Below are 26,377 nucleotides of genomic sequence, written 5' to 3' on the forward strand. Positions count from 1 at the left end.
TCCCCCCTCCGCAAGTCTTTGTTACGCCTTGCGGGGTAATGGTATGCGTCGTTACAACGCGGTCGTTGTAACGACCGTGTTGCAATTGCATGCGGGGTGACGGATTCGTAGTAAGGGCTGTTTACCGTTTGTATGGAAAAGTAACGCAAAGCAGTGCTAAATGCTGCTTTGTATTACTTTGCCTAAAGGGGGCGTTACATGGTTGGCACATGGGCGTTCCCATGCAACTGCTGGAGCGGGTAGTACAAAATTTTGTATACCCCCCCATTCTGCATGTTTCTATTAATCTGAATAATTAACTAATAGTAATTATATTAATTGGTTTGCAGTGAAACACTTATCAATCATACTAACAAAAGAATTACACGTGGGAATTGCACTTTGCATGGCTATACTAATTGTAAACTAACTTGAGTACGCATACTAACAGTAGGAAATTAGGATATTGCATGCTATATGTTGCTTTGGTGATGGATTTGTGATTTGTGCTTTATTCAGTGGTTATAAACCGCTCTGAGTGTTGCTTCTGCTAGATAAATACACACACATATGGGTATTAGCAAGGGGATAACATTTTATTAGCCATTTCTATGTTTTAATTACGATTTTGTGTTTCTTTTGCTTAAGTTGACCATTTTGGCCTAGACAAGATGGCTGAACGAGACGTTGAACGTGACTGCCCTGACAACACGAGGTTCTGGGGGAAGTGCGCATGGGTCACCGACAGCAGCAGTGGCCTGGACGTGACCCCGGGAGAAGATGTACCCACCAAGGTTATCCCGGGAACTTCGCCAACAATCACACAATAGACAATTTAAAACTGGAACCAGCAAGTACGATGAGTTCATTTCATTGGACACCCTGAGAACTTCACCTCACGACCCCAAGTCGAACAATCAGGACTTCCTAAACCCCGATCTTGATACTTTTTGACATTATTTTCATTATAAAAGTAGGTAGGGAATTGAACTAAAAAACTCGCTCTTCTTTGACGAACTCGATTTCCTGACGTTATGCTGACGGAGAGGACGGTGACACTGCTGGACAGCTGTTATCCTGAATCTTTGAGAGACTGAATTGCGGCCTAACCTTGCTGAATAAAATTCTTCCTTGACCTGACTGAGTTAGAGGACGACTTTTAGCCAGAATAGGTAAATATGATGCTCTGAAATGCAGATGATGATTTCTAACGTTTCTTGCAACATTTCTTAGATACAAAATATTTGATTAATTGACAAATGTGTTGTGTCGATTATTTGAAGAAGAGAATTAGGATTAGAAGTAGTGTATAGCTAGATGAGTTTAATCACTAAAATCATAGAGAACAACTAAATGATTCATCCCCTTATGAGAGGAATATCTTAGGGTTGAAAGTCCATGTATCTAGGATAAGGTAAAGATATTCCTTTCATGTCAGCGTTTGGAAGCTTGTTTCCCTAGGAAAGCAGATCAACTAAGAGTAAGTATTGGTGTTATGGGCCCCACAAATGAATGTATATGAGTGAATTTGATGTTGAGGTATTTGGTCTGTGACGAAGGGGAAATTTGATGTTTCACTCTGCAACACAACTACGCATGCTTTTTGATGATAAACCCAATCTACTAACATCAGTAGACAGGGTTTAGCGCCAAAAATTAACACTGCTGAAAAGCAGGCATTAAAAGGAGAAATGTTTTAATTTCTCCTTGCTTTTCTATCTTTGCATGAGTGCTGCACTGTACAGCACGCTTACAAAGTAGGAGAAGGTTTTACACTTAGCGATAGTATTTTGGGCAGGAAGGGTACCCTTCTTGCAGTAGCGGTCCGTGGAGGGAGTTCGGTGGGCCAGTGAGACGGGGCGGGGGAGGGGCAGGGTGGGGAAATGTAAACACCGGAATATGGATGAACGGAGGTAAGTACACATTTAAATAAATAAAACAAATTTCGTTGCGCGCCCTGCATCGCATTTTGCGATGCAGCGCGCGCAAAGGAATTCGTTTTATTTATTTAAATGTGTACTTACCTCCGTTCATCCATATTCCGGTGTTTACATTTCCCCGCCCCGCCTCACTGCCCCACCGAACTCCCTCCACGGACCACTACTGCCTTCTTGTACAAATCCTATGGTAGACTCAGGCATGCACTGGCGCAGGGCAGCACTAATCAGCGCCAATGCAAGTGAGAGGGGGGGAGAGTGCCATATTTCTGTAAATATGACACTCTCCTGAAATCTCCCTGTCACGCAACGCAGTACAGCCACTTTGGGTGCTGCCCTGTGTTGCATGACATCTTTGTGAATCTAGGCCACAATTTTTTGTGTGGTGGTTCGCCACTGCAATGAGGATTTCCATCTCCTCATCTGTGACGCAAGGTTTCCTTTTACCCCAACATTCCTTCCTCTTCTGTTTCTTGGAGTTCAGGCTGGTGCTGACTCCCTTGGCTCCCAGACTGCTCTTTGTGCTCCTTTAAACTTCTCTGGGTGTGTTCCCGGGGAGAAGGCGCAGTTCCAAAAATGTCGGTGGGTTCTTGCATTATTTCTTTTTTGCGCTTTGAAGCACAGCTTGTTGCATGTGCTTCACTTTTGAACCAAATGCTTCATCAGGGTGTTTGATGTTGCACAGACACGGGATGCTGCACAGGTCTAGTCCAATACATCGTGCTGCATTACTAAGTACCACTGTTGTATCGACCCAGGACTGGTGGGCAACTTTACTTCTAGTGTTTGTGAATGAACGGCAAATCCATCACTTGAGGGAAGGAGGCATGAAGGGAGTGTCATCAACCATCTAGACATGTCCATTGGCGAACCAAAAAGAAAGAAAAAGGGTTATTGTATCAGAAGAGGCACGACTTTGCAACGATTGGTGTAATGCACAGAATAAGACCGGCTTCACGTGGAACAATGAAAGGCACAAGAGAGCTGCACAAAGGCAACACTACAAGCAAGATGTACAAAAACTGAACGTTCAGAAGTTGCCACATTTTCTCCAGCCGGTAAGTAAAGCATCAGGTACTGAAAGAGAAACAAGAGAAGGAGCACGGTTAGGAAATACAATTCTATTACTTAACTGCACTGGGAATGTTCTTTCTCACAGATCTCTGTCTAGGCAAACCCTGAAATAACGGGCAGGGTTTGATTTCTTTTTCTGCAGCGTACAACAGGGCAGCCTTCGCACAAGTTGACAATCTGATACTATTTAAACGAGGGAGAAGCAAACAGCTTTTTGGCAAGTTCTTGCTCCGATTCTGCACGGCAACATTGGACAGAAAGGTGTTTTGGCTGCAATCCATGGCAGGCTCGATATTATTAGGTTGAGCCTATTAGAAAGTGCGTGCGCTGTCTGTTGTGAGGCAGATTGTGGCTAACCATGAACGTGGAGGGGCTTCGAGCCCGCCTATTTTTCACCATTGGTTGACTTCCCTTGTCACTCTAATTTGCCTGCTTCTTATTAGTTTCCCAGCTTCTCAGCATTATATTTGTCCCTCCTTTGAAGCATTTCCTCTTTACCATTTGCGAGTTTGCCTGGTGCCTAAGGGAACCACTTTTTTACTTTTGTGTAAGCACTCACAGAGAGTGCATTTTTTTTAACCATCTCCCTTGTGTACTTCTCGCCACCCTCTGCTACGGCCTGTCCCTGTGTATATTTCCCAGCCCCTCACCCTGTTGCGCTCACTTGTGTTCCTCTCCATGTTTCTTCAGTACCACCCGCCCCCCCCACCCCCCCTTGTGTTGCTTCTGCATCTCCGGCCCTTCCCTTGTTACTTCTGTGTAGTGTGTACCACAGACCTCCCTGTGCTGCTTCCGTGTCCCTGCCCATTATGCTTCTGTGAATCCAACCCCCATGATGCTTCTGAACCCCCCATTCACCTCCCCCCCCCCCCCCCTTGCTTTGTCTCCTGTTGCTTCTGCTCCCTCCGGTTTACATTTTTTTTTTTTTAGAACGTTTATGTGACTCGGATTAGTAACCTTAAAAAGATGGCTGCATCATTGTGTAGGCACATACATACGTGGTACGTATACCTACAAAATGGCACAGGCGGTCACGTAAAAGTTTTTTTTGTTTTACTTTGGTCATGCGGTGCAGCAAAGCAACAAACCATTGGCAAAGCCAATAATTCACAAAGACGAGCCCTGATGCTTTTATTTTTTGTATCCTGACATTTCTTCTTGATCAAACTTGCGCAGGCCACACAATGATACTGTTCTCGGCCACGCAATACATCATACAGGGTCCTCTGTAACTCCAAGGGGATGGAAATATCCCCAGTCCCGAGGATTTAAGAAAAACATGTGGGAAGCAGGGTTTCTGCAATGCTTCTTGAAGTATATTGACTGATTTTGATTTTTAACCCGGGGATCTTGGATAATTTCGTCAGGTGAAGTCTTTTCATAAAGCATTGCTTCTCATCATCCCAATGGGGTCGATAACGCCACTCAGAAAGAGGCCCAAAGTTTAGGGTGACTAGGTTTTTAAAGTAAAAAACCGGGCCATTTCCCAGAAATAGAAGAAGGACTATAATTTTCCTTCCACACAGCACAGCATGACAGTGCTCTTTAGCAGAGAATTACAGAAGAGGCAGTCAGAACATACATAAAATGCAATTTTTAAAGCCAGTAGCATGCCTGTTAATTAAATTCACTTCTTATAACAGCAGCTAACTACCCCTGCTTTGCAAAACTTAAAAAGATACCTCCCAGCGTTCTCAACTGACCCTCTCTAAAAACCGGGACATGAGCTTAATTTCTTGAAATTTGCCGCAAACAGCTCGCGAAAAACCGGGATTGTTCGGGCAAATTCGGGACCTGGCAACTCTATATATTGGCATGAGCTAGACACAGCTCAAACACACAAAGAGATGGTTGCTGCTCCACTTTTCCGAGCTGCTGCACAGGTGTTGGAATAAAGCATATGTTGGATTATGCCAATAGTCTGATTTTTCCACCAATACATTTCTACAAGGTAACTTGCTCAAATTTACAGACCGAAAAAGGCCCAGTATTTACCAGGACATGAGGATTTGGGGGAAGCAAGCACAAACAACCTCGTGTTATTCCACATTCTCATAATAGGCGTTTTTGAATTATAGAAATAACGACCCCAGGACATCACCATTTATTGGTGTGATAAATAACAGACGTTTACTAGAGGCCTTACAAGCACTGATAGGGTCAGGATGCGGAGCCAAGATTGTCTCTTTCCCACATTTATTTCACTCAAAGCCATCTGCATAGGCCTTCAGCTTTGGTGTATTTTCAGCCCTCAGTTGCATACACTCTGGGAGGAACTGAGATCATAATTAAATTAATGCCGTTAGAAGCCTCCACATTCTTAAACTGATGTTTTATTTGCATTTTCTACAAGTATGGTTGTGAAACCCTGCACGATTGTGTATGTTCATTACACTAATCCCAAACAGAGAACAGCAACTTGCATTCCACTGTGATCTGAACTTTGCATAGCCTCACAGCTGTTTAACTCATCTACAAAACGTTCTCAGACACAGGCAAATTGCCTACAAGTTACGAAGCTTATGAAGAACTATGGGGCATATTATCAAGCACGTCGTTAAGATTATCGCCGCTTTAGCGGCAGAAAACTGTCGCTAAAGCGGCGATAATGGGCTTGATAATATGCCGCAGAGAATTCCAATAGAAGCCCATGTTCTGGTGTGAACATGGGCTTCTATGGGAATTCACAAGGGCATTATCGCCGCTTTAGCGGCAGTTTTCTGCCACTAAAGCGGCGATAATTTTAACACCGTTTCTTGATAATATGCCCCTTTGGAGCCTATTTAAGAAAACATTTGCATCACTGTGTGGGAACAGCAATGCAACAGTTTCTCTGTGTCCTCCTTGTGACATCATGGATGCGCCGTATTTATTGTATGGCGCTCTATGTCTCAAGGAATTACAGATATGTCAGTACTCCTGACGTATCTGTAGGCGCAAAAATGATGCATTGCTGGGGTGTGTCTGAAGACAGATGCAACTCCAGCAATGTGTCCATTCCCATGTGAAAGGGCCTGCGTCAGTCCTACACCTGCGGTGTGGCAGGCAAAAGGATTTGACGCAGTGGCTTCCTAGAAGTGTTGCAGTGAAATCTTATAGATTTCACTACACCACTTCTGCAAGCCTTTATTGCAGGGGAATGCCCACCCTGCATACATTATACCTGTTGCAGGTATAATGTATCGCAGGGGTTTAGAAAGTGACTGCTCAGATGCATCACTTTGTAAATATGTCGCAACGTGACGCATTTTTATGCTGCCGCAGCGTCACAAAAAGTGACCCAATGGCAGCACAAAGGGCTTATAAAGACGCTCCTATATATGGTACTCACATAGATTACTGGTCATTCCCTGATTTGCCTATACCGAGAGCGAAGAGCCATCTGTTTGTAGAGACTCTGCATGCTTGCAAACCGCACATTGTCACAAATAACTTTTCTTTTCAATTCCTTTTACTGTCGTGCAGAAAAAATATTTCCGTGAATTGATTTTCTTTTTACACACACTATGGTTTCAGGGTTCTCACTTCGAGCATTCAAATGTAAGTTTAGTTGTTTATAATGCATTATAAAACATATGTGGGAATATCCACATAATTTTGAGTGACTTGGTGTCAATCCGATGTAAATTGCCTTGCTCTGGCCACCTATTTTATTTATTTTTATTTATTGAGAGTGCCCAGGCATACAAGAGCGCTGTACATTATACACGGTAATAACCGTTTACAATGAGTACGGTTTCGAGGATGAATGCAATGAGGGAGAATATATTCAAGGGTAGATAGACGAAGGAGAGAGACGGGGTAACTCAGTTTATCACCATGGAGGGATTGTGACCGGTCAGTTCATTCGATATCTTTAAAGCAGAAAGGATTGTGTGAATGTTCAGAGGTAGAGAGTACCAGATGCTTGGAGTGTTTCCAGTTAAGGAGCGTGAGTGGGATCTCTCTTTCCTAAATCTAAGGGGCATATTATCAAGACAGGCGATAAAATTATCGCCGCTTTAGCAGCAGAAAACTGCAGCTAAAACGGCAATAATGGGCTTGATAATATGCTCTACGGAATTCCATTTGAAGCTCAGGTTAGATGTCCATCACATCTAACCTGGGCTTCAATTGGAATTCCATAGAGCAATATGCTCAAGCCCATTATCGCCGTTTTAGCGTCAGTATTCTGCCGCTAAAACTGCGATAATTTTATCGTCTGTCTTGATAATATGCCCCTAAGTGCCTCAAGGAGTGGACAGCCACGGCCCGTGAAGGTAAGAGCGGTGGGGCGGTGAGGCTGGGTGGGGGGGGATTTCGAAAGACGATGACATGGAAAAATTAAATATATAATACATTTTCCCTTGTTTTCATTTGTCAAAATCAAAAAGTAAAATATAATTGACATTGCAGCAGTAACCCACAAAAATAGAAAAATCATTAAATCAACTGTATGCTTATGGCATGTACATTGCCTAAGGAAACAACAAGAACGCCAACTTAAAAAGGCATATTCAAACCGCCAAATCATTAATATCAAACATTGGGAATATTCAATACAAGAACAAAGGTGTGCTCATAGAGCCTGTAAAAGAATGGGCATGTGTTAACGTGCCTGATAATACCCTAAAATAAGTCAATCAACAACCGAGTCAAGTAAAGTGAGCCTCACAAAGGAAAATGAGCCAATTCAGCTCCAAACAGATAAAGATCAAAATCAACTCTTGCCTGTAAATGAGCAAAGTGAATTAAATGAGCTAGCAAAGTGAGCCTGCAAAGTAAGCTTGCTAAGTGAGCTAGCTGACTGAGCATGTAAAGTGAGCTATTTGCTAATATATTCAAATTCTCTTATAGTGTTTAGAACAATACGAATAATCCATTCAGAACAATTTTATGACACTTTTTTAAATACACAACATTCTGTCAACATTGGAACGAGAACCGAGAGGATTCACGAAAATAACATGTTCTCTTGTTTTTCTCGTGAAGCCTTGTGTCATTCAAATACAAAATCTCCTTATTTGGCAGTGCAAGCATTCGTTGTGTATGCAATCTTTCCACCAGAAGTAAAACAATGACTTTAAAATGCATTGCATTACTTAAGTTCTTGCATATCGTTCTTCCTGCATGTATCATTCCCATAGGAAGATTTACATAATAAAACAATAGGAGCAATTACTGTAGCCAAAGCACACTGCAGATTTTGGCCTTGTAAACATTAAATCTTGATAGCTAAGGTAAGATACAACATGGCAAAATAGACAAAAAATATTTCCCAATATTTTTCGATTTTACAAAAAAGGAACACATGCACATTTAATTATTGTGCACATTTTAAAGCCATAATGTGTTTGTAATGTCAAATACATATTTATTTTGTTAATTAACTTTCTCATGGCTACCTCTGGAAAGAGTGAGTTTGCAGGCCAGGCCTTTGTGGGTCCCAGTATGGAGAACTTTGTGAGTAATGCAGGCCATTTTGAAGATGGCTCAGACTTCAGTCGGGAGTTCCTTTTGGGTGTTCAGTAATGTGGTGACAACGTCTGACTCCTGAGATTAGCCTTGCAGCCGCATTTAGCATGGTCTCCATGGGCGAGAGGTGAGATTTCTGTGGGCTTGCCTGAATCGCAGTACCGTAGTCAAACCTAGAGGTTAGAAGCACCTGGGCGACATTTTCAACGTCAATTGGCACAACAGTCTGACCTTTTGTAGAAGTGAGTTGGCATAAAGTACTTTTGGCTGTGGAGTTGATATGGGTAAACATGTTTAGATTAGATTTTTCTCCAGTGTTCTTCTAGGTTAGGTGGTGCTGTCAATGAATTTGGGAGTGCAATTTAGGTCATCAAGGCAGCTGAGCCAGTCTTCAATTTTGGGATCTTTGTATGGGGATGAAATGAGGAGGAATTAAGTCATCGGAGGGCTTAGCTTTTAGTGATCAGCAGATTGCCATGATTTAACAATTCATAGAGTACTTTTTAAAGGAAATATTGCAGGGATGGAAAAGTCCCTCACATGGTCATAGAAGTGGACCTCTGGCCTGAGTGCCCCAGCTTTTGTGATCTATGGATCCTTGGTAACAATTTGACGTTATGGGTGAACCATGGCAAACACAAGGAGATGATGGACGGATCGCCGAAACTTTTCAGACACTCACCCCCAGTCACAGATCTGGGTTGAATCCATCATTGTTCTTTAGCTCACTTCCCCACCCCGGTTCAGACCCAGCTATATGCAATCAGTCTTGACCCTGTTCCTTATGGGAACAGTTCAGCCCGAACTGCCAAGACAGGTCTTCCCTGGACCGGAAAGAAGCATCCTGGGACCGGTTTCGGGGTAACACCCCTCATCAGCCAGGCTAGCATGAATCCAATGGCAAAGTGAGCAAGGAACCCACGTCTGAGCATACCCTGCAAACCCATATCATGCGTTTACGCCATGACTTAGGCTTGTCTCATGGATTGCAGTCTGGTTAGACCAGAAGGGGAGAGCAAAATGTGTTATCCTCATAGTAGTGAAGGGCTACTGCCCTTCCCAAGAGCTATGTAGCATGAGCGTGGTGGTGGCATCACACCGTTTTGGAATCAGTAATCAGTAGCATGGCAAGGCTGTTTTATCTGCATCATCAGAGTGGGACCTACTGGCCCACACAATTGAAGTTCTGTTGCTGTGTGCTTAGTTTGTCCATGGCCTCCACCAGGATGCATGGAGGGCTGGAAAAACATGTGCGTTTCATGGCATATTGTAATGCGTATGTGCCTGTGGCAGCAGTGCATTCATGTCTGCGTGTGTGTCTATACACTGGTCACTGTTCCGTATGTGTGACCTTGGCAATAATGTAATGATGCCTGCATGCATTTTTATACACCGTGTGTTATGTGTGTGTGTGTGTGCCCAAGACAGCAGTAATTAGAAAACTGCACAAAGGTTTGCATGCAGCTCTAAAGATGTGTGAGTGCCTTTGAGTGGTACAGTGCACACAGCCTGTGGGTCCAGATTGGGAACCCCGGGGTTGACTGGAAGAACATGTAGAATTGCTGCATTCCTTGGAGCTAGGTGGGACACACACTGTAGGAAGAAACAAGCAGGCTTATCAGTATACTTAAAAAGGGTCTCTTTCTGAATCAAAAGTGCCTGGACACCTTTTAGGAACGTTATGGGGCTGATAAGGGAATCATAAAGAGTAGGGCTTGGGTCCTTTGACAATCTTTTGATGTAAATGTCATTGAGGCTGTGTACTCTTGTCACTCTCATGGCCTGTGTTTGGGGCTATCACGATTGGAGACTGTCCTGTTTTGATAGACTACTTTCTGGAGGAAGAGTACAACAGAGGAATGGGCACTTCCAAACAGTCGTCAACTCCCAAAACATGAACTTCAAACACAGAATTACTAAATCACATTTTCATCATATGCCTTGTAGAGGCTGTGGTAAGAATAAGGGTCATTGCCCTTGGTACCATGCTGTGGCAATAAAAGGCCCATCACCTTGGGCAGCGCCATGACCTGAAGAGGGACATTGCCTTATTGATACAGCGCTCAACCCCTGTATGGCAGGTGGTAATCGTGGAGAAGATTGAAAGCCGACGCCCTGGTGTATCATTATGATGAGAGTGGGGCCAGCACCTGGTGCAGGTGCTGTGCCCTTAAGTGACCGTCAGCCTGTCTGCTGCTGTTCTCAACCACTGGTATTTCAGGAAGGGGCTGTGGTGAAGTGAAAGGGCCATTGTTCTGAGACAGTGAGCAGCTGTGGAGGATCAGTGGGCTGTGACCCACTCTAGGAATGTATGACATTACAATGCATACATTTACAACGCATGCCTTTACAATGCAGCTTTTACATCGCAACATCCTTTACAACGCATTCTTTTACATCGCATGCCATTACATCGCATTTCCAGAAACTACCTTTACAACGCATTCCATTACATTGCATTATACCTTTACAACGCATACCATTACAATGCATACCATTACATCGCCTTTAAGGTAAGTGTTGGATAGTATAGGGGTAATAATTCCTATTCTAACTCCAGTGAGTGCAACAGTAGGGTAAGTGTTGGATAGTGTAGGGGTAAAAATTACTATTCTAACTCCAGTGAGTGCAACAGTAGGGTAAGTGTTGGATAGTGTAGGGGTAATAAATTACCATTCTAACTCCAGTGAGTGCAACAGTAGGGTAAGTGTTGGATAGTGTAAGGGTACTATGCGTTGTAATGGTATGCATTGTAATGACTTGCGATGTAATGCCTGCATTGTATTGACATGCATTGTAATGACATGCGTTGTAGTGACATGCGATATAATGGCTGCGTTGTAATGACATGCGATGTAAAGGATGTTGCGATGTATTGACTGCTATGTAAAGGTTGTGCGATGTAATGACTGCGTTGTAAAGGTTGTGTCCCCACTGAAGAAGAGCAACAATAGATCTGCCTAAATCCAGGAGCTGTCAAGACCTGCTGCCAGCTTCAAGCAGCAACACACTGGACCGCTTCTTCTTGACCGAAACCTGACTCAACTCCACATCGACACCGCACTAATTTCAGCAGGCTACAATATTGCACAACATGACCGCCTTCATGAGTCAGGGGGATGAATTGCAGTCATCTACAAAGACTCCGTCAAGTGATCTACATGCATAGAGAGTACCACCTCATTCATGGAACATCTGCACTTCAAGCCGCAAATTTTTGAAAACTTCACTCTGAACTGAACCCTCATCTACCTACCAAATGGCCCATGAGCTGCGTTCACCAGTCTCATCACAGACTTCATTGCCCCTCTCACCATTGACTCCAAAACCTTCATACTCCTCGGTGACTTTGACTGACTGACTTCTGCTCCACAGCACTCATCAAAAGCCTGAACAATATTGGACTAACACAGCTCATCAGAGAACCACTACATATCTAAGGACACACATCAGACCCCACCTCCACTACCAGCGACAACATCAAGTAAAATTACACCTCACCGCTCACATCGATTGACCACTCCAACATCCACTTCAACACACAAGTCAACATACCCACCAGCGTCAGTCTACCCAGCCACAGCAGGGGCAAAATCTCTGAAGCAGACTGGCTCAACGCCCTCAGCATGGATCAACCTAATCCTACAGACAACCTCAATGGGGACATCAACAACATCAACAACTGAATTAGGAACTGTGCAGATGCCCTCAAACTCAACAAGCAAAGACGAACAAACATGTAGGCCAGCTGGTACTCAGAGGGCCTTAGAGACTCCAGCAGACACTTCAACCAGCTAGAAGGAAAATGGAGAGCCAGCCACAAACAACCTACAAGGCGGAACTCAGATGCTACCACCAGCAACTAAGAAACACCAAGAGAAAAGAGCTAGCTGGATGCTTTCCACAAACAGAATCACCCTTTTTCAAGTACTCTGAGACGACCTATCAAACATCTTCCACAAAAAAATCACAAACATATACACCATCTTCGCACACCAACCTGACCCCAGTGATCTCATTGCAAATCTTTCCATCACCAACCAAGACAGCCACCTGACCGAATGGAAAACTCTCACCAGATTATATACAGCAGTGATTATGCAGACTATTCATCCAGGAGCCCCAACAGACCCACGCTCACACCAGATCTACAACCTTGGAGCTTCACCCATCAGCACCACCCTCACCCACATCATCAACACCTTCATCTCTTCCATCAAATTCTCAAAAGACTGGAAGCAAGCAGCAGTCAACACTCAAGAAGCAGTGAGACGACCCGAGTCAAGTGAGTAATTTCCATCCTATCTCCTTGCTCCCCTACCCAGCCAAAGTGATAGAGAAGGCCTTCAACAAGAAACTTATGACCCACTTCGAATAACACCACCTACTGGGCAACACTCAATCAGGATTTAGAAAGAACCATAAGACCGAAACAGCACTCATCGCAGCCACTGACGACATCTGGACCATCCTTGACTGAGGAGAAACAGCTGCCCTCATTCTGCTCGACCTCTCTGCAGCATTCAACATGGTCTCCTACAACACACTCATTAAAAGCCTTCACAAGATCAGCACCCAAGGACCTGCACTCAACTGTATCTGCTCCTTCTTCACAGGAAGAACCCAAAAAGTCAGAATGCCATCCTTCACATTGGAGACCAAAGGCCTGATCTGTGGAGTCCCCCAGGGATCATCTCTCATCCCTACCCTGTTCAATATCTACATGACTCCACTCACCAATATCATTTGATCCCAAGGCATCACCCTCATTTCCTCCACATACAACATCCAATGCTGACAAACAAAACTACCACCAGCAAAGTAAACTTCACTAATTCCATAACCATGGTAGCAGAATGAATGAGAACCAACTATAGAAGCTTAACTTCGACAAGACAGAAGTACTGGTCTTTGAAAACAGAACCTCCCCATGGGACACCACCTGGTGGCTGACAGAGTTAGGACCAACAGTCACAGACCACACCAGAAACTTGGGGACCATCCCGGAGACAAGCTCAACATGACAGCACGTCATTGCAGTGAGCACTGCCTGCTTCCACATCCTACGTAAGCTATGAAAAATATATATAAACGAGTATTTGACTGCACAATTAGTTATTGGGATCTGTGGCTGTATTTTGTGTTATGAGCTTGTGTTCCCCATACACCTACCTCTTTCCAGAGAAGCCTTGGACTGTTTGACTGACGCTACTATCAAGAGTCAAGTACTAAAGGGGTACTTGGCCCAGTTTTCAGAACTCGTATGAGATCGGGCCCGGGGACATCAGTAGCTACTGCTTGCACCATGGCCATCCAAAAGGGGTATTGACAAGTACATCATCTAGAGATTAGATGTTTAGGTAAAGCTGGGTGTCATCTGGATATAGATGATATGCGATATTGGCTAGTTGGAGTAACAGTGGAAGGGGGTCCATATTGAAATTAAAGTGTGTAGGGGCAAGAATGGAGCCCCAAGGTACCCCTTGACTGACTATGGCATAGGTTGAAAAGGAGCACTTTGTTTAATTTGTTGGCAGTTCCTATTGATATATGAAGAGAACCAGCTCAGGACTGTGCCATCACTTACCATACATGACTTTAGGGTGTTGTGAAGAATGTTGTGATTGTATAACTGGTTTGTGAGCAACTTGTGAGAAATATATGTAGAGGTTACGTCTTTGCCACGCATATGCCACTTTAAAATTCATAGAGGAAAACATATTAGAATCAGGTCTTTCAAACCGAAATACGTTTATACATGGACCCTGGTGAAGTACACAAAATGCACTGCGGCCCTCAACCACACTGATATTCATAGCAAGAGAAGAGAAATGTGCTTTACTCGGCCTTGAAAAATCTGCCAAAGCCATCACAAAATGTAAAATTTTAATGCCATCTCTCCTTTTTTCAATAAATCTGACGGTCTAAAAGTAAAACGAAGGATAAAACTCAAAGTTATTTTAGCCCTCCATAAAATCATAACTGCTCAACTCCGATTTACTTTGAAAAAACTCATTAGCTAGAAGAAAAATGCCAAAATATCAAAATCAAAAGCACACTTCTTCCAGGATAAAAGAAATTGGGCAGAACAAAATAGAGTCCCAACCATCATGCCACTGATATTCTGTGAGGAACATGAACAATAACAGCCCCTGCAATAATTAAATAAAGGGAGGTTGACGACCAAAATGACTTTTTATCTTCAATTGACGCCACTGTTAAAATAATGCACCACCGTTAAAAAAACTTAATTGAAAGAGGCAGCGAGATGTATGCTACGAATACAAGCTGAGGATAATGAGCAGCGTCCAAGAAATTGTATTGCTTATAAATTGTATCTCTCTTTCAATATTTCCTTGTAAAAATAGTCAACACGTGTTTACCCTTTAACGATATTAAAAGTTGAAGCGCGTTTTTGATTGGTCAGATAAGGCAAATATCGGCGCAACACTGCACTAACACAAAATTGGTTTAGACTTACATATCTATGGATAAAAAATTAGGACAATAAATGAGGACTAATAAGTGAGTAAGTATCTTCAAGTAGGAGGTGGACTAGGAAATAGCGTCAATGCAATTATGTTTTCCATCTAATTTAAATGGCATCATGTTCAGGATCCAGGAGCCTATTCATAGAAGTTGGGACATAGAGTAGCAAGACAGCTGCATTATTTCAGCTCAAGGCCCTTTCTGTCAGTGTTGGCAGCTCTGAAATAGAATCACCATTTAAGGGGGTTGTTGGACCTGGCCCTCTCTACAGGGTCACCCCAAACTTGTCACCGGCTTTACCCTCCTCTTTTTGCTCAATTTGTTTTTGCTGGCCATAGGCCTCTGTGCATTTTACCATTTCTAACCAGTGCTGAACTGCTTGCCCTCTCTCCTTAAAACAATGCAATATTGGCTTATTTAATTTACTTGTAAGTCCCTGGCAAAGAGGTACTACATGTGCCCTGGGCCTGTAAATTAAATGCTACTAGTGGGCCTGCAGCACTAATTGTGCCACCCACTTAAGTAGCCCTTTAAAACAGGACTTAGGCTTGCCATTGCAGCCTGTGTGTGCAGTTTTTAACTGCCATGTCATCCTGGCAAACTAAACCATTGCCAGGCCCAAGCCTTCCCTTTTTATAAATAAAAGTCACCCTAGAGTAGGCCCTGGACAGCCTAGAGGGCAGGGTGCGGTGTATTTAAAATTTGGGCCATGTAAATTTTAGATTTACATGTCCTGGGAGTGAAAAGCTCTTAACTTCGTTTTTCACTGTTGCAAGGACCATGCCTCCCATTGACTAGCATTGGACTTACCTTATCACATTTAATGAGCTGTAATTTCCAAATGGGGGCAGGAACCCAGTTCATGTTTGGTTTCTTTGGAACAGTAATGAAAAATCCTAATTCATTGTGAAGTCAGATTTTAAAATACAATTTTGAAAATGCCACTCTTAGAAAGTTGGCGTTTTCCTGCTTAGCCATGTAGTGCCTATAGCCTGTACCTGGTTCAGATGACTGGGTGTAACTGACAGTTGAGCTCTGTGTATTACTCCTAGACAGTTACACACAAGAGGAAGCTTAAGTTTGCCTGGATGGGCCATCACTGGTAAGAAGGGAGGAGCTGGTCACAGCCCCACTTACACTTGAATAGGATGTGTCCTACCTCCACACAAAGGGCTGCATACCTCCTGTAGCTAGTCTGGAGCCAGAAGCAGGGAAGCTGGATGCCTAGGGACTTCAAAGGAAAACTTTTAGAAGCTTCTCTACCACTTTAAAGGCACAACTGGGTATAAATGCTGAACCTCAGCCACCATCTCTTTAGTACACTTAAGGACCTGACGGAATATCACTCTGCTGGACTGCTGCTCTACTGAACTAGTGCCTTGTTGTGCTGCTGCCTTGCTGTGCTGAGAAGAACTGGACATACATCTCTTGAACCCAGGGTACCCTGAGTGACTTCAAGGGCTAGTCTGTTGGCATCCTGTTCTGAGCCACAGGAACATAATAAGCTCTCACCACCTGCAACAGCATCCAGATCCACCCGGAGAAAGACCTGCCCCACAAGTGATGTATCTCAGGTTCGACATTTGTTGTGGCCTCAGAGAGGATAAATTGAAGTTTTTGGGCTCTGTGGTGCTGCATTCTTGTCACTCACACAGTCCAGCAACACAAAGTTCAGTCAGTCCAACCCTCTTGGCTATAGCATCAACCACTCATGCGGAGCGACACCACGAAGCATCAGCCCGACCATCTGTGACAACATCATGATGATCGCGTAACAGCAATGACCACCCATGGCATATGGCCTGCTCTTCGCACTGCATTAATGACCATCCACAACACTTCCTTGCTCCTCTCTGCCTTTTCCACCGTGAACTAGACTCTTGGTGCTGGATTGAGAAGGTAACTTTTCAGTGGGACTAACCTGGTTCCTGTACCTTATTTGCACTCCATCGCGGTATGCCTGAACATGCAACTTTCTCCCGGTCTCACATGACCAGATAGCCACGGTTGGTGGTTTGTGCTTTTTGGCACTATTTTACTCTAAAATCTTTAAAAATTCTTAACTCCAGTTCTACTTATTGGATTTTTGTCATTTTCCGTCTTGTTGCTTTCTTGAATAAAAATGACTCTATGTTTCTAACTGTGTTGTGGGCTCCTTTTGTAGTGTGTTTTCACTGTGGTACAGTTTGAAGTGTTGCACAAATACTTTACACATTGCCTCTGTGTTAAGCCTGACTACTCTGTGGCAAGCTACTTGAAAGTTGAGCACAGGTTAATTTATGGTTTGCTTGTGACTTCACCCTGAGACGAATTGTGGTTTGTACCTGAGGAGGGTTTCTCCCCTCTCAAACAGTAACCCAATTTCTTACAGGGGTCATACAAGTCATGGGGAGCTAGTGAAGATCAGTGGCACCAGTAGTAACCATCAGCACTGCTGCACACCGTGGAAAGTTATTCTTCTCTTTTTCACTATTTAAACATCTCCTAATGTTGCTGAGGTACCTGGACAGACAACAAGGAAGTCTCTTAATCTAAGATACAGCATGATGATAATAATAAGGATGATGATGACTCAATGGTGATGATTTTGACGGTGTAACTTACATAGATACTAAGTGCAGCTCAAACCTAATAAGAGGGTCTGGATGAGTATTTTATATGCTAGGTGAGTACAACAACAGGCATGCCACACTGGTGAAAGGCGAGCGTCTGATTACCTTTTGTTAAAATGATTCTATCTGCACCTGTAGACCAGCAATATTTCTTCCTACCGACATCTGCAGAAGCATCTTGAAATCGACTAAAGGACTGAAAGTATCACAGGAACAAATGAGAAAACACAAATATCAATAGTTATCAGGGTACGGATAGATCCTCCTCAGCCAAGATGGTCACAGAAAGTTGATCCAAGTGGCTGATTGTCCTGTGGCAGAACGACCTTTTGGTCAGATCTTGGTGCCCTCACACACCTGTTAGGGTGTCATGCTTCATCATTGGGCGCTCCTCATCAAGCCGGTGCTGCAATGCTTGACAGGCCTGGGGGCTCTTTGTCAGAGATCTTTTGATCTGAAACTGCTGTGTAGATGAATGCATGTGAGGGTGCTAACTAACCGTGTAACTAGTGATGTAGGTGATATACGTGAGTGATGAATAAAATAGGCTTAGGTATCCTATAAACTAAATTTTATAGAGGAAGGATACTCGGTCTAAAATAAAAAACAGTGGTGCTATCATGTGGTCTTAAAATACCAGGATAGCTTTGAGTGTCAGGTGGTTAACATGTTTCATGCCTCGACAGCCCCAAAAATTGTGCAGCACTTCTTCAGGACCAAAAATCATGAAGTGTGCCTCAAACTGAGGCTTATGGTCTCCCTTCTAATAAGGGATGACCTATCAAAGTTTACCGGCCTACCCCTAAATGTATGCTGGCCTGTGGTTCCACCTAAAGGAAAGGGAAACATAAGGTGGAGAGATACATACGACAGGTGACTCATAACAGTACTTGGTCTATCATTGTGGTACATAGGTGAACACATCCATGTCTCTAGGATAGGTGATATATGTCTGCTCACTCTAACAGTACGGTGACCAACGTTCACTGTCTGAAGCTCTACAGACATCCAGTAACAATATATCTAGTTAGCAACACGTAGAGGTGCCAGGTGGATCGTAGTGTAAACACTTACATCAATCTCACATGCATGACCTGGTGAGGAGAAGGCCTTCACTTAAGATGTGGTAGAATCTGTTTGTCATAAAAAAAAATCAGGCTTGAAAAGGACTTACCTCATAGGAGGCAGATTCAAGCTCCTTAGGAAAAAATGGAGGGTCCCGATCAAGTTGAGGGAAGCCTTCATAGGAGAGGGGAGAAGAAAAAGGAGCATTTGTGGTCATGAGAAAAATAAGGTAATATGTGTCAGAGCTGGCATATATAATTAGCGTTATGACCAGGGGTGAGTTCCGTTTGGTATCAGGTTACTTAAAATAAAAACTGAAACAGACCCATAAGAACATAGGTCTCTATGCGGAGTGTATTTTCAACTGAGCCGGTTCCTGTTGAAAATCAAAGCCCGCATGGGTAATGATTATCAGGCAGAGGACGTAATTTAAAGGTGGTACAAGATAGTGCGGTGTATCAGCTGGGTTGGTGTAAAGTTATTGAGTTAATCGCAGTCCAGGACGTATCCCTGCAGTTGTGTACGGCCTCCTGAAGGGAGTGAGTGTGGTTGTACAGGAAACACCTGACCAATGATTCTTAGTTCATTTGTGGCAGGGATATTATCAGACCCAATATTGACACAAATCCCGCCAAATTCCGTCTTTTGGTTGCCGGTGTCATGCAGCATAGTCTGTGTATCACATTCTTAACATTGATGGGATAAGAGAGGTAGCAATGGGCAATATATAAGAACAGACAGACAGGTATTGTGCGTACGGTATATAAGTTAAACTATGGTGCCAACATAGGTCACAAAATTAACAATAGCGGGTGATGGAACTAGCCGTGTCCAAAGAGCAATTTAGCTCAATAACCAGAATTACAAGCAGCATAAAGAGGGGAACCTGGGCACTCTCACGCAGGAAAGGAGAACTGCAGTGGAGTGGAGTGCACAGAAGAAAAGGACCTACATCCCAGTAAGCCTAATTGGTGGTGGTCAGGACTTTGTTGTCTCACCTACCCGCCTCCATCGTCCTGGAATGCTGTGGCTGCGGGACGCCGGCCCACTAGTGAAGCTACCGGTCATGTGATCGCTTGTTGCATACAGCTGTGCAATGGCTTCTCTGTGTCGTGGGCGGCCAGTTTGGCGGTCACATTGAGGGTGGAGGTGTGTTTCGTTTTTTAATGACATTTATTATCTTAAACCAACATAGACTGAAGTAGCTGTCAAAATATTAAATAAGAGACAAAAACAAATTTGGTATCTGCTTTTTAGGGCATTACTGCCCCATGAGTCAGTCATATTGGTGGCAAAGGTGGTTAAGTGGGGAGGCCATGATGGAGTGGAGCGTAATTTTATTGGGTATAACCAAGTGGGGTGGTCTCCAGGCATGACCAACATTGTTGAAGTATCTTAATTGTGGGGACCAGGGTTTTGTTTTAAAATGGGATTCATTGTGAGGATTTTAACAAGATTTGTATGTGTATACAGGGGTTGGGGGTGAATGTGTCCAGCCCTGCTGGTACAGTCAGGGGTGGACTAGAGTACACACCAGTCTGCATGACCCGCTCCATGATTAGATGCCCCAAGTTTTTAACCACGTGTGCAACCGCTACTGACCCTTTGGGAACATAACCCCAAGGATGGGAACCCAAGTAAAATTAAGCACCAGCAAGATGGTGTGCTGTAAAAAGTGATCAGGTATTCAACTCGTGCCACAGAATATCATCATTCAAGCCTGTGATGTTAGTGGACAGGCTGAAAATCCAGCACTGCTGGATCTCAAATCCATCCATTTGTTAAAATGATTTTATCTGCGCCTGCAGACCAGCAATATTTCTTCCTACCAACATCTGCAGAAGCATCAAGAAATCCGCTAAAGGACTGAAAGTATCACAGGGACAAATGAGAAAAGACAAATATTCACATGCTCGACATCAGAGTTCACCCACCACTGCAGACTCAACTCAGTGACAGCTGCAATGATCACTATCCTTTGCAGACTTGTATCACCTTATATCACCTTTCTACAAAGAGCCAGCCTCTGACAGGGTAGACCACTGCTGTCAACATGTTGTAAAACAACACATAGATACTCATGTTCAACTTCTTCTCACCTTTAAAGGAATTGCATATTTGAGATTATTTACAACTTCAAAATACACTTTTGATTATTTCAGGACTGGAATACCCTTTCAGAATGAAGTGAGATGCTCAGCAGTCATCTTTCCTGTTTTCTTACAGGTAAGTGCCACAGAACAGGTCTGGTTTTAGAAACTTTTAAGTGACTCTGTGACCTCTTTGAAAGCTCCTTTGTGGAATGCCAAGTAGGGCCATAAATAAAGTAGTATTACCACACTCGGAAACTTACTAAGGAGGCATTGTGTCAGAGTAAAATGTTTAAGCTTAAGTTTAGGAATTACAAGTGCTGATGAAACAGTATCACTAGAAAGCAATTATTGGCTGGATAACCCCCCGAGCAAAAGTTTTACCATACCTAAGAAACATTAGCAGCTGGTGAACTTCACAAGTGGTGGGCTGTAAAAACCTTTCCCAAATTAGACAGAACAAACGTGCATGACCATCTACCTTGCAGACAGTCAGGTGGTGTTTTCTCCTTTGAGAACCTTTTGTCATAAACATAAGGGCCAGTTAGTACATTATACAGCACAATTTTCACATAAATTGGTTAAAAATAGATGCGTAATAGACACATAATAAATTCCAATACATTCAGACTGCCCACGATAAGTCAGGGTTTGGCAGCATCTCCCCAAGAATATCACAATTTCTACACATGCACACAAATGCTCACTTATGATATAGCGAATTTCCTCATTTTGCAAATTAAATGGGTTTAGTTAAAAAGTATGAATGTCTATGTTAAATAACACATACATAATAAATACAAACTTTGTAGTAGGTGATCATTCTTTGGCTTTTTAAGCTAACGCTTGAATTAACACATTGTATTTACGTAAGTTAGGTCTGTTCTTGCATTTAAACTGTTGTTTTGCTATTTTCCCTGCAGATGTTGTAATTTTCCAGAATTCCTCTGTTAGCTAGTAAATAGGCATTTGCTATGTATTAAACAACAGAAAGTGAGGTTCTCACCGGTAAGGGAAGAGATGGCAGGAAACATGACTCTCGGGCAGAACTATCTAAACAACAAGATTTGATCAAAGTTACAAACCAAGGACATGATTCCATCATTCATTGTTAAGATGTGAGAAACTAGTTAGTTTACCTGCTGCCATAGTTTGGTAGAAATGGATTGGTTAGTGGGAACGGGGAATGTCAGGTTTCTTGCTATTGATGTTTGGTAGAATATTAGTGTGTGCTCCTTAGATTAGTGAGCCTCCATCTTTCAGAGAGCTTCCCTTCTCACTCAGAGACTAGGTACTGAGAGCTTGGTGCAGAATTTATGAAGCAGACCTTAGGGATGCCTACTGACTTTGAGCTGAGAATACTTTACAGCTCTTGCTAATTTCCTTTGCTTGAGCGCTAAGCAGTGCTTAATTTGTAAATACATTAGTGCTAGGGCTCTTGCCAGGAGGGTTGCAGAATGCAACACAAATTGAAGGAGGAAAAAACTAGGAGAAATATGTCCATTTCGCCATCTCGGGAGGCCTACGGATTTGACGTTTACCCATGTTTACATCAATTTGTAAATCTGAGGCAGCATCAAATTCCATGGGTGCTGCATGGGAAAACCCACTGCAAAGCCCATCGAGTGCCTCCTGATTGCAGAGTAAAGAGACACATTGATTTGTGCTGCATTGCCCTACTCATGATTCATGAGGCCACTCACAGCCATGCAGGGTGGCTTTGCGTGGCTTCATAAACCCTTATGAGAGCCCTGAATCATGCATATACCACTTTACGTAGTGCAAAAGTAACGCAGGGCTCTCATAAATAATTTCCTCAGTGTGCGCGCACTGTTCAGCACTGAAACTTTACTATCTTTAACCAGGGTCTGCTATTTTCAAGCACACACAGTGTCAGCCACACACTCACCATGTGTGTGCTGCACACCTCTTCAGTCTTCATGTATTGTACTTCACACAAGCACACATGCACCCAGCACATGCTCCCATTGCACACACGCATCACAGCACTACATCTTTCATGCCATGTATTCCTCACAGGTATACCTACACCCAGTACATGCACTAACCACACATGCAGCATACAGTATTGCGTTATCCTTGTAGTGTACCCTTCATAGGCACGCACACAACCAGCGCAGTGTCACTACACCAGTGCTGTGCAGCTCTCTACATCTAACTAATGTAGGCTAAGAATAGGTTAAGCACACAGCAGTGGAACTTTCAAAAGGTGAGTTAGACTGTAAGCATCACTGAATTGAGACAGGGCAAAAAGTTCCTGTTCACTACTTCTGATAACTACACAGTATTCTGCCACCATTGCACTCATGCTGCTTAACTCCTGGTGAACAGTAACAAACTACAGGAGGTAGCCCGTAAACCCTGTAGAGACCAGGGAAAAGGTGTGTTACATACAATAGTGTCTCAGAGGGTATTATTGGTCAGGCAATTTCAAAGGGGGCACAAATAATTGCTTGGAACACGGAAGGGACAACAGGGAGACAATAATTTGCAAAGACAAAGATAAACTTTTTTATATATTTCGTCATATATTTAAAGACGAGAAAAACACTGTTACATTAAATGACATGTAACCTGTGTTCTACCGTGCACAAGTGCTCGTGAAATAGTGAACGGTGCAAGTTACATGTGAGGAAGTATGTATAGCGGACAAGGGGAGCAAAGTAATACAAATTATGTACAAGGTGTGTTCGTAGCAATGCTCAAACAATAAATGCAAATAAATACAAGGTAATTTAAATGGGCATTCACGAGAAAAGCGCTGTTAATTTCGCTGTTACAGTCGACAGCGTTTCGGCCTATATGCAATGTTAGACCATCATCAAGACCAGGTTATGGGTAGTTACAAAACAGTGCTTTGGGGGAGAATAAAAACACTCAATAGTGGACCAAGAGAAAAGAAAAGGCCATGATGGCAATGCAGTGAGCCCAAGCGGGAAGTCTATGGCAGGTAAGCCGAGACAGCTAAGCCCAAAATTGGGAAGGAGCTGGGGGTGCACTAGCAGAAGAAGTACAGCGTGTCTAGGCTCAAAGATAAGAAGTGAATGATGACGGCGGGGGCAGGGAAGAGAAAGTAAGGGCCAGGGTCTCACTCTGACCGAAAATAGCGGTCAGGTAGAGCTGCGAGGCAGAAACACTTACTAGCAGCGAATGATTCGTGGCAAAAATGCGGTGGTCTCAGGCAGAAGGCTGTAGAGATCCGACTGTGAAGGAAGGAACTGAGTCAGGAAAAGAGCAGTGCAGACAGTTAAAACACCCTGGGAGCAGCAAGGAAAAATGGCACTTACTGGATATATACCAGAGGGGAATCCCTCGAAAAAGTGGGTCCAGGTGGGGAGAACCTGTAATCAAGGCAGCTGTTCAAAGGAGGCGTAAGGGCACTTATGTCTGTAACAAGGGCACAACAATAAGCCCAGGGCGGTGGGTAGGAGGAGGACGGTGCGGGGACTTACAGCGTTAAATCAAGAGTGCGTCCAGATCTGGGTTTCAATGACTGTGGGCCAAGGGTGGCGCATGGAATTAACCCATGGGTGAGAGAAAGGAGTATAGCTGCCGTAAGTCCGGCAGGTCCAGGTCTGGTCAAGGCAGTGGTACGATAAGACATGTCAGGGTGTGTCCATCTGTAGCAGAGAGTCAAGGTGAGGAGAAGATTAGCGAGGGCAAAACAATTAGCCCAGTAAAGTGGATTCAAGGTGGACGGTGCAGCGATTTATAGCGTTTAATCACAGGCGTGTCCAACTCGGCTTCCAATAACAAGGGGCCGAAGTCGGCGCGTGACGTGAATCCCTAGAAGGAGGAGTGAAGTCAGCGTGAGTCCGGCAGGTTCAGATGGGCCGGAGAAGAGGGAAGTTAAATGCCGGCTGTCGGCAATCACTCGTTAGCGTGCAAAGCGGACACGTAAGAAGCAGCCACGGCCTGTATAGGGCGTGCTACCGGGGCGGTGATGTGTGGTGGGGGAGGGGCAGGGTTGTAAAATGCGGCATACGGCCGATTTCAGATAAGTAACAGAAAAAAATAAAATAAAACGAATTTCGTTGCGCACGCTGCATCGCATTTGGTGATGCAGCGCGCGCAACAAAATTCGTTTTATTTTATTTTTTTCTGTTACTTACCTGAAATCGGCCATATGCCGCATTTTACAACCCCCCACCCTGCCCCTAACCCACCCCACGTCACCGTTCCGGTAGCATTCCCTATACGGGCCGTGGCTGGTAAGAAGGATTAGAGAAGGGGCAGGTTGTACCAGGGAGTAATTAGAAGTAAAGCATGGAGATCGGCTCATGCAGAACAATGACTCAGGCAGATCGTAACAGCATGCATGTACAAACAGTTTAAGAATATGGACTACAGGTACATTATGAAACAAATGATTTACTGTGATTAATAATTAAGGGCAAGCATGTCTATGCAAATAATGAAGACTAAATTATAAGGGTACGTTTGGAAGATGATTCAATGTGAAAGTTTCATGTTAATAATGAAAAGAGAAAAAAGAAGCTAAATTGAAATTACAACGGTACAGTGGTCTATAACACTCGTTGTAGGTGACAGTTGAAGGTACATAATATGTTTCAACAACCAGCATAGATCAAATGGTGCAGCAAACAAGTTAGTAGGTTCTGCGTCTATAAAGGTAGGGGGGTGAATGAAAATGAAGAAAAATATATATATAATTTATATAGAAAATTGGAAAACACTTATGTCATACATTAGAATGAATAGTGGAGATGAAGATTGTATTAGCTTGGCGGGTTAACAAGCCAAGGTGTTGTTCCACTCATCTAAGGTGTTCAGGCTACGTTCAACAGTGTTAGAACAAGCTATCCAACGGCACTCGCACCTGTTGAGAAGTTTCTGCTAGTTACCACCCCTAAGTGGTAGGGTAGGCTGGTCTATGACTTGCCAAGTGAAGTCAATCTCTTTGTGGCCTAGTTCTTGAAAGTGTAGTACTAGGGGGGCATGTGGTGTACCGCATCTGATACAGTTTCAGTGTTGGATTATCCAATCCTTTATCATTTGGGTTGTTTTTCCTATGTAGAAGAGGTCGCATGGGCAACGTATGGCATAGATAACATTGCATGATCTACAATTGGTAAAGCTTTTCAGTGGATAAGTATGCTAATTGAATTGAAATTCTTTGGTGTTGAGCGATGTGGAACACATCTCTGGCATTTGCAGTTGCCTATTTTGGGTGGCAAGCCCCAGGCGCATGTGAAGGGTTCTTTTCTGTTGGTTCCTCTAGGTCATGTTATGGCATGTACCAGGTGGTCCACGAGATTCCGCCCCCTGCGTTAGGAGAACAAGGGGGATTTCTGAAAGATATTCAGGGTTGTCAAGGTATTCCAATTTCTTTTGATGATTTTAGAGATTTTGTTGCTGGCGGGGGAGAAGGTGGAGACGAAGGGGATGTGAGTGTACTTCTTTTTCTCTTTGGGTATAATCAAAGTTTCCCAGTGACTATACCAGGCTCGTTTGCGGGCTATGGTGACCAATCTTTTGGGGTAGCCACATGCGATGAGTTTTTCCACGAGTACAGCTGCTTCACAGAAGAAATCCTTCCTCCATTTGCAGTTGCGGCTGATGCGGAGGAATTGTCCAAAGGGCAAAACCATCACGCAAACCCTACGGATGGAAACTGGAGTGTAGCAGAAAAGTG

At 43.6% G+C, this 26,377-nt stretch overlaps 1 long non-coding RNA gene across 2 annotated transcripts; it reads right to left on the reverse strand.

Moving 5' to 3' along the window:
* Positions 1 to 2,351: 2,351 nt before the first annotated feature.
* On the reverse strand, positions 2,352 to 24,359 carry LOC146776007 (uncharacterized). 2 transcript variants are annotated; one of them, XR_014972314.1, is made up of 3 exons: positions 24,174 to 24,359; positions 18,720 to 18,784; positions 2,352 to 2,766 (listed from the first exon to the last, which is right to left on the reverse strand). It is a non-coding gene; the product is annotated as an uncharacterized LOC146776007 (long non-coding RNA). The 2 variants fall into 2 exon arrangements; XR_014972315.1 differs by lacking the exon at positions 24,174 to 24,359 and adding an exon at positions 21,707 to 21,737.
* Between the last annotated feature and the right edge of the window lie 2,018 nt (positions 24,360 to 26,377).

Source organism: Triturus cristatus, chromosome 12 (genome assembly GCF_964204655.1).
Source record: "Triturus cristatus chromosome 12, aTriCri1.1, whole genome shotgun sequence".
In the NCBI taxonomy this organism is placed as follows: domain Eukaryota; kingdom Metazoa; phylum Chordata; class Amphibia; order Caudata; family Salamandridae; genus Triturus; species Triturus cristatus.